Consider the following 13,798-nt stretch of genomic DNA (forward strand, 5'->3'; position numbering starts at 1 on the left):
CACTGTCAGAACTACATGCACAGTCCTGATTTGCGATAGTGTGCCACCTCATTGAGTAAGCCCGATGAAGAATGGGAACAAGTAACGTATTGCAGAAATAAAAATCACTTGGGAGAGCACAGTAGTGAAACTTGTGCTGATGGTTCTTACAACTGGTATTTTTCACTTTAGGTGATCTGAGTCTGCATTTGAAATGAGGCAGGGGCACTCCACTGGGTGGTGTTGTCTCTGACTGGGCCACACTGTGAGGTGACCCTTGGAACTAAAGTGCACCCTCATGGCACATGCATACTGTGCAATCCCAGAGGCAGCACACAATGCCTCCAAGAGCCTCTTCTCCACTGTGATTTGATTTGATGGATACATTTATATAGAGCACGAATGCCCAGGGGCTTCTGGGTGCTAATACAAGAGAATCCAGTAAGGTTACCGAAGAAAATGTAGACAAGCTTGTTATTTGGCAAAGAGCCAGGTTTTTATCAATTTCCTAAAAGATAGCAGCGTTGGGCTGTTCTTTATGCAAGACGGGAGCGAGTTCCATGTTTTGACTGTCCCTAACAGAAAACAACTTCTGCCCCATTGAACTTTCTTGAACCTAGGTGTTTATAGGAGTTTACTGTGTGCTGATCTTACATTTCTAGAAGGCACGTACTAGTTCAGGTGTTTCTTCAAGAATTGAGGACCAGCGCCATGCAGTGCTTTAAATTGCTCGGACCAGAAAGCTCCTGCCTGTACTTATTGAACCCTCTGGGAGAGAAATGATATCCGCATCTTAAGGGCAGTACCTCTGATTTCCCAGCTCAAATACCTGTTGGCTAGCATTTCATGTTTCACAGTGTCAAAGGCCGCCGATAGATCTAACAATATCAGGGCGGCCTTACCACCAGTGTCCAGCATTGCTCTTAATTCCTCTGCTATCGTGATCAGAGCTCTCTCTATGCTGTGGCCCTCCGGGAACCCGCATTTCGAGGGATCTAGGAGGTCCATGGAGGAGATTAATGCTGTGAGCTGTGCATTTAATATTTTCTCCGGTACCTTAGTCGGGAAGGCTAATCTGGAGATAGGTCGGTAGCTGTTGGGATTGGCTAGATCGAGATTCTTTTTATTTTTTATTTTTAATAGTGGTAGGATCAATGTTGTTTCCCAATTGTCAGGGAAAAAGCCTGAACAGATTATCTCCTTGAATACTAGACCTAGCTGCTCACTGACAATTTCAGGAATCAGGTGCAGTATTTTGGGAGGATGGGGGTCAGATGGAGCCCCCGATAAGTATGTTTTTACCACCTGAATGATCTGTTCTGTGGAATGAGGAGAAAAGGAAATACACAGATAGAGTGGGGACGTAGATGTGACTGCCAAAGTGTTCCCAGATACAGTATTATCCTGATCCCTAAAGGATTTATACACTGTCTCCTATTTGTTCCTAAAAGATTGTGCCAATACATTACAAAATTCTGCACTACTTTCCATCCTGGGTGGCTCTTGTAGTTTGGCTCGGTTTTTAACTGTAGAGAAAAGCTTCTTACTAGGGTTTTGTGCCTGCAAGATTTTTGGGGAAAATATTTACTTTTTTCATCCATTATCATTTTCTTATAGTCTGCCAGAGATAGTGCAAATTTTGTTTTTATGTAGGGTCGTAATTTGCTCTCCACTGTCTATCCTTCTACAGACTTGTTTCTGTGCTCTTAGTTTGTCACAGAACCACTGTTCTGATGGATTTTTCTTCCTTGAAACAAAGGTTTTCACTGAGGCTAGGAGGTTGACCGCGGCTTTACTCCAGGTGGAAAGGCCTGTGGACAGCCGTATCGGCGAATGTGGTAATGTCTCGCTTTCAGCAGGATAGGGACATTTGCAGAGTGAGTCGGTCAATATTCTCCCAAACACGACTTTTAGATATGACTCGAGCGTTATGGGGTCTCAAGGTGTGCTGATCAGTACTCAATGAGAACATTATCGCTTTATGGTCTGACCATGGGACAGGCAATACTTCAGAGACCTTCAGAGATTGATTTGAAGTAAATATGCCATCTAGGATGTGCCCTCCGTCGTGGGTAGCATGATCAACAATCTGTGTCAAGGAGTAAAAGAGGACACGTGCATATTTGAAATATTTATTTACTAATGCAGGGTTCTCAAACGCAGTATCTTAGATAATGCAAGCAAACATATTATCACAAGCAAAGTTATCAGCATAGTTAATAGTCCATAAAATGCGAAAGGTGACAGCATGCTAATATGCTGAAATGAATAGGAGTTTGCAACACCTAATTCTCACCCTCCCTAACTAGCATAGTATATTATTATCTATGAAGGTCTCTTTGGGTTTTAGCAGGGCGGGCCCATACCTCAAAATCTCAGTGGCAGAGGATCACATCATCTTCCACCAGCTCTCTGCATGCGAAGCACCATCAAGTGTGTTACGTGTGCTCTCAGCAAAGCAATATAAAACGCGCGTAAAGCCAGAATTTGGCAGCTGCTGCATTCATGTTATGTCTAGATAGGTGCGAAGATCAGACCTTACAATAACACTGCGTCGAGTTATCCTGGGAAACTTCAGCACTCACTGTGCAGACATATTTTACCAAACAAAGCTGATATCAGAGCAATAACATATTATTCTCATGTAAATCACACCGCTCTTCTAGGTTGAAAGCTAAAATAACAATTATGTATCGTGTGCAAAAGCAGCAAAAGGAAAAATGCCGTTTAAACACTTTAATAAGCCCATGCTAACTTAACACGGTATATAGGTAAGCATTATCTATATGACATATAGCCATGGTTGCGCATGGCTCTAAACACGCCTACGTTTCCGCATGCGCCATTGTGGTTGGTGCCATGGTGAACGATGAGTTCAAGTCCAGAGTAGTGCACACGCAGACTCTAGGGGACTGCACCGCACAATTGGCTGAGCTTCGTGCTCTTTTACTCGCGTTGGAGTACGCAGATCCTAGTGTGACGACTCTTATTGTTAGTGATTCCTACTACTGTGTCCAGTCTTACAATGAGAACTTGTTCTTTTGGATTCAGAATGACTTTCGTGATTCCAGGGGTAGCACAATAAAACATAAATTGATCTGGGTTTGAGTGGCTGAGCTCAAAGAGCAGTTGCCCCTCGTGTTTGTGATTCATACTCTTGGCCATCAGAGTGTGGGAGTTCACGCTGTCGGTAACTCGCTTGCTGATGAAGCGGCGAAATCAGCGGTGTCTTCATATTTAGTTGCAGCAGTTACAAGGTCCAAAAGTAAGATTGATAATGACATCTTGGTGGCAATAGCTGCCACTGAGAAGGGAAGTAAACATCCTACGGGGTTCCCTTCGAAGTACACATACCACTTAAGTCCCGAAAAGGTTCCTTTTGTGAAAATTCCTGATGTTGGAGAACGTTTGATTCCCAACTCGGATCGCAGGGCAAGCTTGATTACAGCGGCGCATGAAGGTGTGGCGTCTGCGCATGCGGGCGTCTCGGCCACTGTAGCTCAATTACAACTACGATTCTGGTGGCGGGGACTGTACAAACAGACGCACGATTATGTCCTTCAATGTGACATTTGCCAGCAGATTAAACCTTCGACTGCTGCGCGTCCGCCACAGTTGTACATATCTAATAAACCGCTAGGTTGTGTTTATTTGGATCACTGCGGTCCTTTTTCTTCTGATACTGCGTATAAGTACATCTTAGTAGCGGTTGATTCATGCACACGCTTTGTGTGGGTCTGGCCCCATCGCAGCGCTGATTCACGGACTGTCATAAGAGATTTGCGTGTCTTTGTAGGGATTTTTGCCTGTGGTACCTTCCATTCAGACCAGGGTCCAGCTTTCGCCTCTAAGGCGTTTAAGGATGCCATGGTTTCGATGGGGGTCCAAGTCAAGTTTTCGTCTCCCTACAGACCTGAGGGTAACAGTGTAGTGGAACGAATGAACCGTGACTTAAAGCAATCTTTGATAGCACGAGTTATAGGCACTGGCAGAAACTGGCTGGCCCACCTCAATGGCGTGCAGCGTGCTCTTAATAATCTCCCTAGAAGGTCTCTGGGTGGGCGGACCCCGTACGAAATGCTCTTTGGTATCAAGATGTTTGTCCCGGACCTTGACGGTCTAGACTGCATGTCCCGCGCCACACCCTTTGACGTAGATGAACATTTCAATGTTTTACAGGATCTACAAAAGACCAGAGACAGTCTTGCAAAGGAACATTTGCCCTCCACGTCGGATGATGTGTTGCAGATCCCGGTAGTTGGCTGGCTACCCTAAGTTGGAGAACTGGTTCGAGAGAAGATCGATAACAAGAAAGAATTTGGTCCTTCGTATCGTGCTCCGGTTCGTGTGCTTGGAGTGAAGGGCACAAGAACAGTCATTTTACCGCCACTTCCAGGTCGTAAAGAAAACAGGTTTATTTCAATTGACGATGTCAATATACACAGAGTGGCAGATTCTTCTTAGTATGACTCTGGCGGTCTCCTGTCCTTCGATTGCGAGACATTCTGTTTTGGCCTCTTCTTCTAATCCTGTGCCTGAGGTGGCCCTCGAGATGCCTGCCATGTCCAGTCCTTTATTAAGTACTTTACCAATTGATCACATTCATGAACTTGATTACACTTACCCCACTGACGTATCTATGCCAGATTTGCAAACACGTTTGGCCACAGATTCCAGGTTCTCATTTGACTCTGTTTCACAAAATTCGAAAAAGCCCTAATGTTTTGCGACATATGCCACGTTATTTAAAAAGCATTTTTTAATCCCTCGGACGTATATTTGGCTGATGCTTTTTTGTGTATACCTTTTTATGTCTATTGGTTTTGTTTTTTACTTTTTTCGACTTATCGATGGACACTATGTTGAAGAAAGATCATGCATTCACCATCTTAATGCAACATTGGCCCCCCTTTCCTCATCACATTCAGCACATCGACTAAAGAGAGACTTGCATTTTGTTAACATCACAGCTTGGCCTGTTCTTGATGGGATTGTGTGGGATGCGGTTAAGTTTCAGATACATGGCCCTACTGAGGTGGTTAATGTCCCAAATGTGCTCAGGGTTAACATGGGAGATGTAGTGAAACAAAACATACGTTCTGATGATTGGGATGTTCAGGCCGTTGAGACATTGTTCTCTGATTTGAAATATTATGCTGCCTTTGATGCTGAAGATTTATACTTAGATTCTGCTAATTATGGTGAAATATTTTGCTTCCAACATTTTGGCAATCATTTTCTGCATAAAGCAAATTCCAGGAGGGATACTGTAAATTACACCCAGTGGGAACATTGCCCGGCCCCTTCACAAGGCAGTTCAGGAACTTTTTTGAAAAAGTATGTGAGAAGTTGGCCTGATATATAGTGCTCACTATTCTAGTGATCACTGTGTATCATACCAAACAACCCTTGTTGATGATTGGTTGTAAGTCAACCTTTCATACCAGCTATCCTAGTAGCATGGACACGAGCAGTCTTCAGGCTAAACTCTAGAGGGCGTGTTAAGCCAGCTGTTTTACCATCACATATACCCCTTGAACACCATGTGAAAGGACACCACACAAGTTGTTATGAAAATAAAGGATATTTATTTATAACAAGACTACCCTGAACTCTTTATGAGTCAGGGAGCTAAGCACAATACAAAACTCTTACGAAAATACTTTAAGTTGCACAATTTACACAAATGCCCGAGGGGCACGAAAAACCATATACACAAAAAGTGGAATGCGAAATGCTAGCAGGTAAGTAACAAGATCCAGAGGCTTCAGGATCGCTATGACTACACTACTGAACCTTAAGATTACGAGCAGGAGGTCTAGGGAGTTCGGGTGCAGAGTGTGCACTCTCACGCGGGATGCAGGAAGAAGTCTATGGATGCTAGCGTTTCTTAAGTTACTGTTTCCGGACGAATCCGACTAGGTAGACTAAAAACGACAAAGGATCTGGACACTTGGATAGTGAACCTGTGCTGGAGTACCGAGATACTCAAGTTACCTAGCCCAGGGGCCGCGGCTGCATATGGTTCAAGTGACGTCGGGAATCCTCGTTGAAGTCTATGGAGCCTTAAAGAAGAAGTTGCTGGCAGGCGACCAGTGAAGATGTTCGGTGTGATCCAAGGCTGGATCAGTGAAGGAGACGACCTGAAAGCAGAGGGGACTCGGTTCTTAATCACTAGCCAGTGATTATGTGGGCACCAGGATGGCACCGGATGAAGTCACCTCGACCAGGTCAGTGGGCGACGCTGGACTCTGCAGTCACACGGGCTAGGAGGCATTGTCGGCGACCAGGCTGGAGGTACAAGCTGTCCCACGAGGCTGTCGGCTGTCGGCGATGCTGGACTCAGGATTTGAGCAACAAACCTTGGCAAAGACAAGCCCACGCGGTGGAGTCAAGATGGCGTCTGGAGTGGACCAGGAGGGTCCGGGGTGCTCCTCTCTTGGAAGGGAGCAAGGGCCAGTCTGGAGCAACCAGACCAGCGGTGAAATCGTCGTGGTACGTCGTCAAGAGGGTCACTAGCCAACGGGCAAGTGACCGGACAACGTGGCAAGCAGCAAAGAAGCAGAAGGGCCCCACACAGATCTCGTGGATGCTGGGAGGCTGGACTTCGGTGCTGGAGCTGCTTAGGGTTAGGGCTTCTCAAACCCCAGTGCACTTACTCGGGGGTCGTGCTGGTGAAGCGTCGTGCAGGTCTTGAAGATGGCCGGTCCCACGGGTCTCGTCACACCCACGAATCTCAGCTGGGCTGGATGATGTAGGTAGAGGTCAGAGATGGCAGGGAATCCGGGTCTCGTCGAGCTGGGCAGTCTTGATCCGGTGGATGGACTTACAGCAAACCGCAAGAGCTTCGATGGTGCCTGCTGGTGCAGGGTGGCTACTCCTTAGCCACAAGGGAGAGTCTTCAGAAGAGTCAAGAGTTCCTTTCGTGGAAAGTAGTTTCAAGATTCAAGATTATCTAATTTGGGAAGGGGGCCTGCTCCTACCTTTATCCTAAGAAAAGGGGCTGGCACGCGACTAAGTCCTGCCCTATGGGTGGGACTAGGAGGGGGGTGGTTACACCCCTCTCCTTTGTCCGGTCTCTCCCCAGCTCAGGGGCTGGTGTGCCCCAGGAACTGGTTTGAGCCGGCATATGCACAGTGAGCACTGGGGTGCCACTTGCAGTCACCTTCCTTTCAGCCCTGCCTACCTGGGATACACAAAATCCTGTCTGGGATGGTGCTGGCACAGCCCCTGACAGGAAACCCTTTGTCCATGCCTCCGTTGCTGGGAGGACTCCCAGCAGCAGGAGGGCAGACTTGTGTCTCGGTGGCAGCATCCATTTTGTGGAGCTGAGGCTATGTCTGACTTTAACCGGGGTTCACAGTTACATACATGTCGTGCCCCTCTAGAAGGGTGGAATGCTAACCCCGTCGCCAGAATTGGCGAGGGGTTAGTATTCCAATTCGTATGACACCTTACTCGACATGTTTTGATAATGCTATACCAAAGTTAGCATTTAACCGCGAGGATTATAATGCACTTAAGAGTATATGGTATAGCGTTATCATGGAACAGCTATTTGGACTTGGTTCCGCAAGCTGCAAACGGGCTCAGCTCATGCCAGAGCACCATCTCACATATTTCCAAGCACTCTGCCTTCAGGATTGATAAGGCCTGCCATAGGAGTGACTGATAGGAATATATGTGTCCATTTTAGGGTTAGATATAGGAATACTATATCTAAAGCAAAGGGTGTTTACACCACCTTGCCCCAGCTGTGGTGCAGCCAGTTGTGTCTGTTTGGGTGGCCAGCCAGGGGTGGCATAATACATGCGTCAGCCCCTGGTAGGCCCTGGGTACACCTATGCCCTGGATACCTAAGGTATGCTGTACAGGGACCCAGTACCAATTGGTAAAATGCACCTAAGGTACATGGTTGTAATTTAGAGAGAGAACAGCTAGGCTGTGGGTCTGATTAGCAGGCCCACAGCCAGGGAAAGTCGTAAATCAGTGAAGCAAAAAGCAAAAATCTGGGGTGGCCATGGGATTGCAGACCCCACTCTCCTACATAACCCCCCCCCCAACTTAGGGACATTAAACTAACCTTGACCAGGTGAGTCTTCTTGCTCTAAGTGGAAGTACCTGGAGAGACCATCTGCATTACCATGGTCAGTTCCTGGGCGGTGCTCCACTGTAAAGTCCATCCCCTGTAGGGAAATGGACCACCTAAGAAGTTTGGGGTTTTCACCCTTCATTTGATTTAGCCATAAGAGGGGCTTATGGTCGGTCTGAACTTTGAAGTGAGTACCAAACAAGTATGGCCTCAACTTCTTCAGGGCCCAAACCACAGCAAAGTCCTCCCTCTCAATAGCTGACCAACGTTTCTCTCTAGGGGTCAGCCTTCTGCTTATAAAAGCAATGGGCTGGTCATGACCATCAATATTCATCTGAGATAGAACAGCTCCCACACCCAACTCAGAAGCATCTGTTTGGACAATGAATGACTTGGAGTAGTCTGGACTCTTGAGAATAGGTGCAGTGCACATGGCCTGCTTTAGGTCATCGAATGCCTTCTGACAGCTAACTGTCCACTGAACTTTCTTTGGCATTTTCTTACTTGTCAGGTCATTAAGTGGGGTCACAATGGTTCCATAATTTCTGACAAATTTCCTGTAATAACCAGACAGGCTCAAGAAAGCTCTGACCTGTGTCTGGGTGGTTGGAGGAGCCCAGTCCTTTATGGCCTGTATCTTGCTCTCCAGAGGTTGAACTTGGCCTCCACCTACAAGGTGGCCCAAGTATACAACTTGACTCTGCCCTATCTGGCACTTAGTAGCCTTGATAGAGAGGCCTGCCTTTTGCAGGGCCTCTAAAACTTTCCTCAGGTGGATCAGGTGATCCTCCCAGGTGGAGCTAAAGACAGCAATATCGTCCAGATACGCTGCACAAAAGTCATCCAACCCAGTGAGAACTTCGTTCACCAACCTTTGAAAAGTGGCAGGGGCCTTTTTCAAACCAAAGGGCATCACCACAAATTGGTAATGACCTCCTGGGGTAGAAAATGCTGTCTTGGCATCCTCAGCTAACCTGATTTGCCAATAACCAGCTGTTAGGTCAAATGTACTTAAGAAAGTTGCAGAAGCCAACTTGTCTATCAGTTCATCTGCCCTGGGTATTGGATGGGCATCTGTCTTAGTGACAGCATTGAGACCCCTGTAGTCTACGCAAAACCTCATCTCTCTCTTACCATCCTGGGTGTGAGGTTTAGGCACTAGAACTACAGGACTAGCCCAAGGGCTCTCTGAGGGTTCAATGACTCCCAATTCCAACATCTTTTGTACTTCAGTTTTTATGCAGTCCCTGACGTGGTCAGGTTGCCTGTAGATTTTACTCTTTATAGGCAGACTGTCTCCAGTGTCCACCTCATGTGTGCACCAGTTTGTCTGACTGGGGGTCAGAGAGAACATTTGTCTGAAGGATTGCAGGACCTGCCTACAATCCTGTTGCTGAGGCTCAGAGAGGCTGTCAGAAAAGACTACACCATCTACTGACCCATCATCAGGGTTCTGAGTGACCAGGTCTGGGAGAGGGTCACTCTCTTCCTCCTGTCCCTCATCTGTGGCCATGAGCAAGCCCATGTCCTCCCTGTCAACAAATGCTTTGAGCCTATTCACATGAAGTACTCTGTGAGGGCTCCTGGGAGTTCCCATGTCCACCAAATAGGTGACTTCTCCCTTTTGTTCAATGATGATGTGGGGTCCAGACCATTTGTCTTGGAGAGCTGCTGGGGCCACTGGCTCCAACACCCACACCTTCTGTCCTGCATGGTATACAGTTAGGACAGCCTTTTGGTCATGCCAAGCTTTTGGAAGTTCCTGGCTGGCCTCAAGGTTTTTAGATGCCTTTTCCATGTACTCTGCCATCCTGGAGCGGAGACCAAGTACATAGTCCACTATGTCAAGTTTAGGCTTTTTGAGAGGTAACTCCCATCCTTCCTTCACAAGACATAGGGGTCCTCTTACAGGATGTCCAAACAAAAGCTCAAAAGGGCTGTAACCAACCCCCTTCTGTGGGACCTCTCTGTAAGCAAACAGAAGGCAGGGTAAAAGGATGTCCCATCTTCGCCTAAGCTTTTCTGGTAACCCTTTTATCATCCCTTTGAGGGTCTTGTTGAATCTTTCAACAAGCCCATTGCATTGTGGGTGATAGGGTGTGGTGAATTTGTAATTGACACCACATTCCTTCCACATAGCAGTCAAGTATCCTGACATGAAGTTTGCACCTCTGTCAGAGATCACCTCCTTAGGGAACCCAACTCTGGAGAAAACTCCAACCAGGGCCCTTGCCACAACAGGAGCTGTAGTGGTTCTAAGGGGAATAGCTTCTGGATACCTGGTGGCATGATCCACTACCACCAGTATAAATCTGTGCCCAGATGCTGTTGGGGGGTCCATTGGTCCAACAATGTCAATCCCCACTCTTTCAAAAGGAACCCCCACCCCAGGTAGTGGTATGAGGGGGGCCTTTGTTGTGCCACCTGATTTGCCACTGGCTTGGCAGGTGATACATGAACGACAAAAGTTCTTAGTGTCCTCAGACATATGGGGCCAGTGAAAGTGTGGGGCAAGCCTGTCCCAAGTCTTATTCTGGCCTAAGTGACCTGCAAGGGGAATTTCATGGGCCAAGGTGAGAAGGAAACCTCTCAGAGACAAGGGGATGACCAGCCTCCTGGTAGCACCAGGCTTGGGGTCTCTTGCCTCAGAGTAAAGGAGTCCATCTTCCCAGTACACTTTATGGGCACCTGTGGCATTCCCTGCAGCCTCAGCAGCAGCCTGCTGTCTGAGGGGTTCAAGAGAGGAACAGTCTAACTGTGCCTGCCTCAAGTCTGCCCTGGAAGGGCCCCCTGTCCCAAGAATCTCAACCTGTTCAGGCTCAAGCTCTTCTAGGACAGTTCCTTCTGGGGTCTTGGGGTCAGTCTCCTGAGAGAGCTGATCCTGTTCCTGAGGCAAGGGGGAAGAGTCAATCTTACCCCTACTGCTCTTTCTCTTGGATAGTGTCTGGTCCATTGTTCCAGGAACCAGCACTAGTTCAGCTGAGCATTTCTTGGCCTGTGACCTAGTCACAGCAAGGACATGTGCTGACAAACCTAACATTTCCACATGAGTCCTATACTCCACATCTGACCATAAGGAGGATTCCAAATCATTGCCCAAAAGACAGTCCACAGTGAGGTCTGAACTAACAACAACCCTTTTGAGGCCATTTACCCCAGTGCCATACTATGGGAGGTAGTGGCATTGCTAGCATTGGTCACCAGGTAGTCTGCTCCCAGTATTACCTGGTCAGGGTCCACAAAGTTAGGTGTCACCATGGTGACTCTGGCACAAGTGTCCCTGTAGGCCTGAGCCATTTTACCATTAATCAAAGGCGTCTGCCTGTACTTGCCCAGGGTACTAGGACTTATTGTAGGGGTCATATTCATGTCCCCAGTATAAACAAGAACAGCCTGAGTAGGTGTTCTGACTAAGTCAGAGCCTGCCTCAGTTCCCAGGAGTAACCCCACTATAGCCTTGGGAGGATTACTACCACTACTAACTGAACTAGGGGGTGCAGGTGCCTTAGGGGCAGTAGTGGTAGGAGTTGGGCCTTTCTTGGTGCACTCACTAAACCAGTGAGTATTACTTTTGCAGTACTGGCACCATGGTTTCTTCTGACCATTCTTCTTCTTTTGGGAATTCTGGGACCCACCCTCTTTAGATTGTTGGGGCCCTGTTGAAGACTTCTGGTCATTTTGCTTATTCTCATTACCCTTGGGATCTGCTTTCTTCTGGCCACCACCCTGGTTTTTGGTTCTGCTGCTTGACCCTTGTCCTGACCCATCTGTCTGCCTTCTTTCCCAATTCTTGGGGAGGGGTCAGATCTGAGTCAATAAGGTGCTGATGCAACAACTGATTCTGACAATTACTTAAGATTTGTTCTCTCATAATTAGATTATACAATCCTGTGTAATCAGTAACTTTACTTCCCAGTAAGCAGCCTTCAAAAGCCTTAGTGGCACAATCTACAAAGTCAGCCCAATCTTGAGACTGAATTTTCTGGGTGTCTCTGAACAGCAACCTGTACTGTTCAGTGGTTAAGCCAAACCCATCAATCAGTGTATTTTTCAAGACTTGGTAATTGTTAGCATCCTCAGCTCTAGTAGTGAGGAGCTTATCTCTACCTTTACCTTCAAAGGAGAGCCACAAAATAGCTGCCCACTGACTCTGGGGGATGCACTGGACAGTGCAGGCCCTCTCCAAAGCAGTCATCCATTTGTGGATGTCATCCCCTTGTTTAAAGGGGGGCACTATTTTACTCAGGTGTCTAGTGTCAAAACTCCTGTCTTTATCCTTAGGGATATTGCTGCCACCAGTGGGGACTACCCCACTTAACTGTTGCTCTCTAGCAAAGGCAAGCTTCTCCTTGGCAAGGGCAAGTTCTTCCCTCTGAATCCTCAGATTAGCCTGTTTCATCCTTGCTTCATGTTCTTTTCTCTGAGGGGAAGCTAGTCTCCTCTGGGGAGAGATCATTCTCCTCTGAGCAGAGGCATGAGAGTGCACAGAGATGTTGGAGTCCCTAGAATGAGATCTATCTCTTCTAACTCCAAAGTTAGGCCTGCTTAGGGTCAGTACTGGGGGTCCCCCAGATCCTTCCCTATGTAGGTCTAAGTTGGCCCTAGTAAGCCTGACTAGCTCAGGACCATTGTCTGCCTCATCCCCAGAGATTTCCTCTTCGTCCTCCTTCTCCTCCTCCTCTTCTACTTCTTCTGTTTCAGGGAGGTTGGAGTCTGGGTCACCACGAGTACCTTCTAAGGGGGGCATGCTCCCATCTGTCTAAGAAGCTTTCCTGGCATCATACGTCTCTAAGAGACCTAACAGAAATGGAGTGGTAGGGTTAGAACCCTGTTTTAGTTTCCTGGAGGTACACAATTGTCTCATCTCCTGGAAGCTAAGGCCTGCATATCTGGAAGTGACCTGTGGAGGGTCAACAGCCACAAGGGGAGTCTCTGAAGCCTCTCTATGGGTAGACATGCTTCTAGTGTGGTGTAAGTGATGCACCTACCTACACTATGGGTTTACCTACTGATCCCTTGCTAAGAGTTGTAGTCAAGGTGTGCTAAGCCTTGTTACACTACAACAGCTGGTTCAGTAGAACTCAGAGTATTCTAAGTTAAGTTATATGTACCTGGGTACTTATGTGATCTTTCAATTGATATTCTTAGGATACATGCGAGGTAAAACAACAGCAAGCTCAAATCCCAACCGCTGCACACCAATGTGAGAAGTTGGCCTGATATATAGTGCTCACTATTCTAGTGATCACTGTGTATCATACCAAACAACCCTTATTGATGATTGGTTGTAAGTCAACCTTTCAGACCAGCTATCCTAGTAGCATGGACACGAGCAGTCTTCGGGCTAAACTCTAGAGGGCGTGTTAAGCCAGCTGTTTTACCATCACATATACCCCTTGAACAGCAAGTGAAAGGACACCACACAAGTTGTTATGAAAATAAAGGATATTTATTTATAACAAGACTACCCTGAACTCTTTGAGTCAGGGAGCTAAGCACAATACAAAACTCTTACGAAAATACTTTAAGTTGCACAATTTACACAAATGCCCGAGGGGCACGAAAAACCATATACACAAAAAGTGGAATGCGAAATGCTAGCAGGTAAGTAACAAGATCCAGAGGCTTCAGGATCGCTAGGACTACACTACTGAACCTTAAGATTACGAGCAGGAGGTCTAGGGAGTTCGGGTGCAGAGTATGCACTCTCACGCGGGATGCGGGAAG

General features: G+C 47.1%; 1 protein-coding gene across 1 annotated transcript in view; it reads left to right on the forward strand.

Moving 5' to 3' along the window:
* Nucleotides 1–13,798, forward strand: part of RNF17 (ring finger protein 17) — a 3,010,943-nt gene that overhangs the window by 2,374,690 nt on the left and 622,455 nt on the right. The gene's annotated exons all lie outside the window — the stretch shown is intronic.

The sequence above is a fragment of the Lissotriton helveticus genome, chromosome 8, assembly GCF_964261635.1.
Source record: "Lissotriton helveticus chromosome 8, aLisHel1.1, whole genome shotgun sequence".
NCBI classification, from domain to species: domain Eukaryota; kingdom Metazoa; phylum Chordata; class Amphibia; order Caudata; family Salamandridae; genus Lissotriton; species Lissotriton helveticus.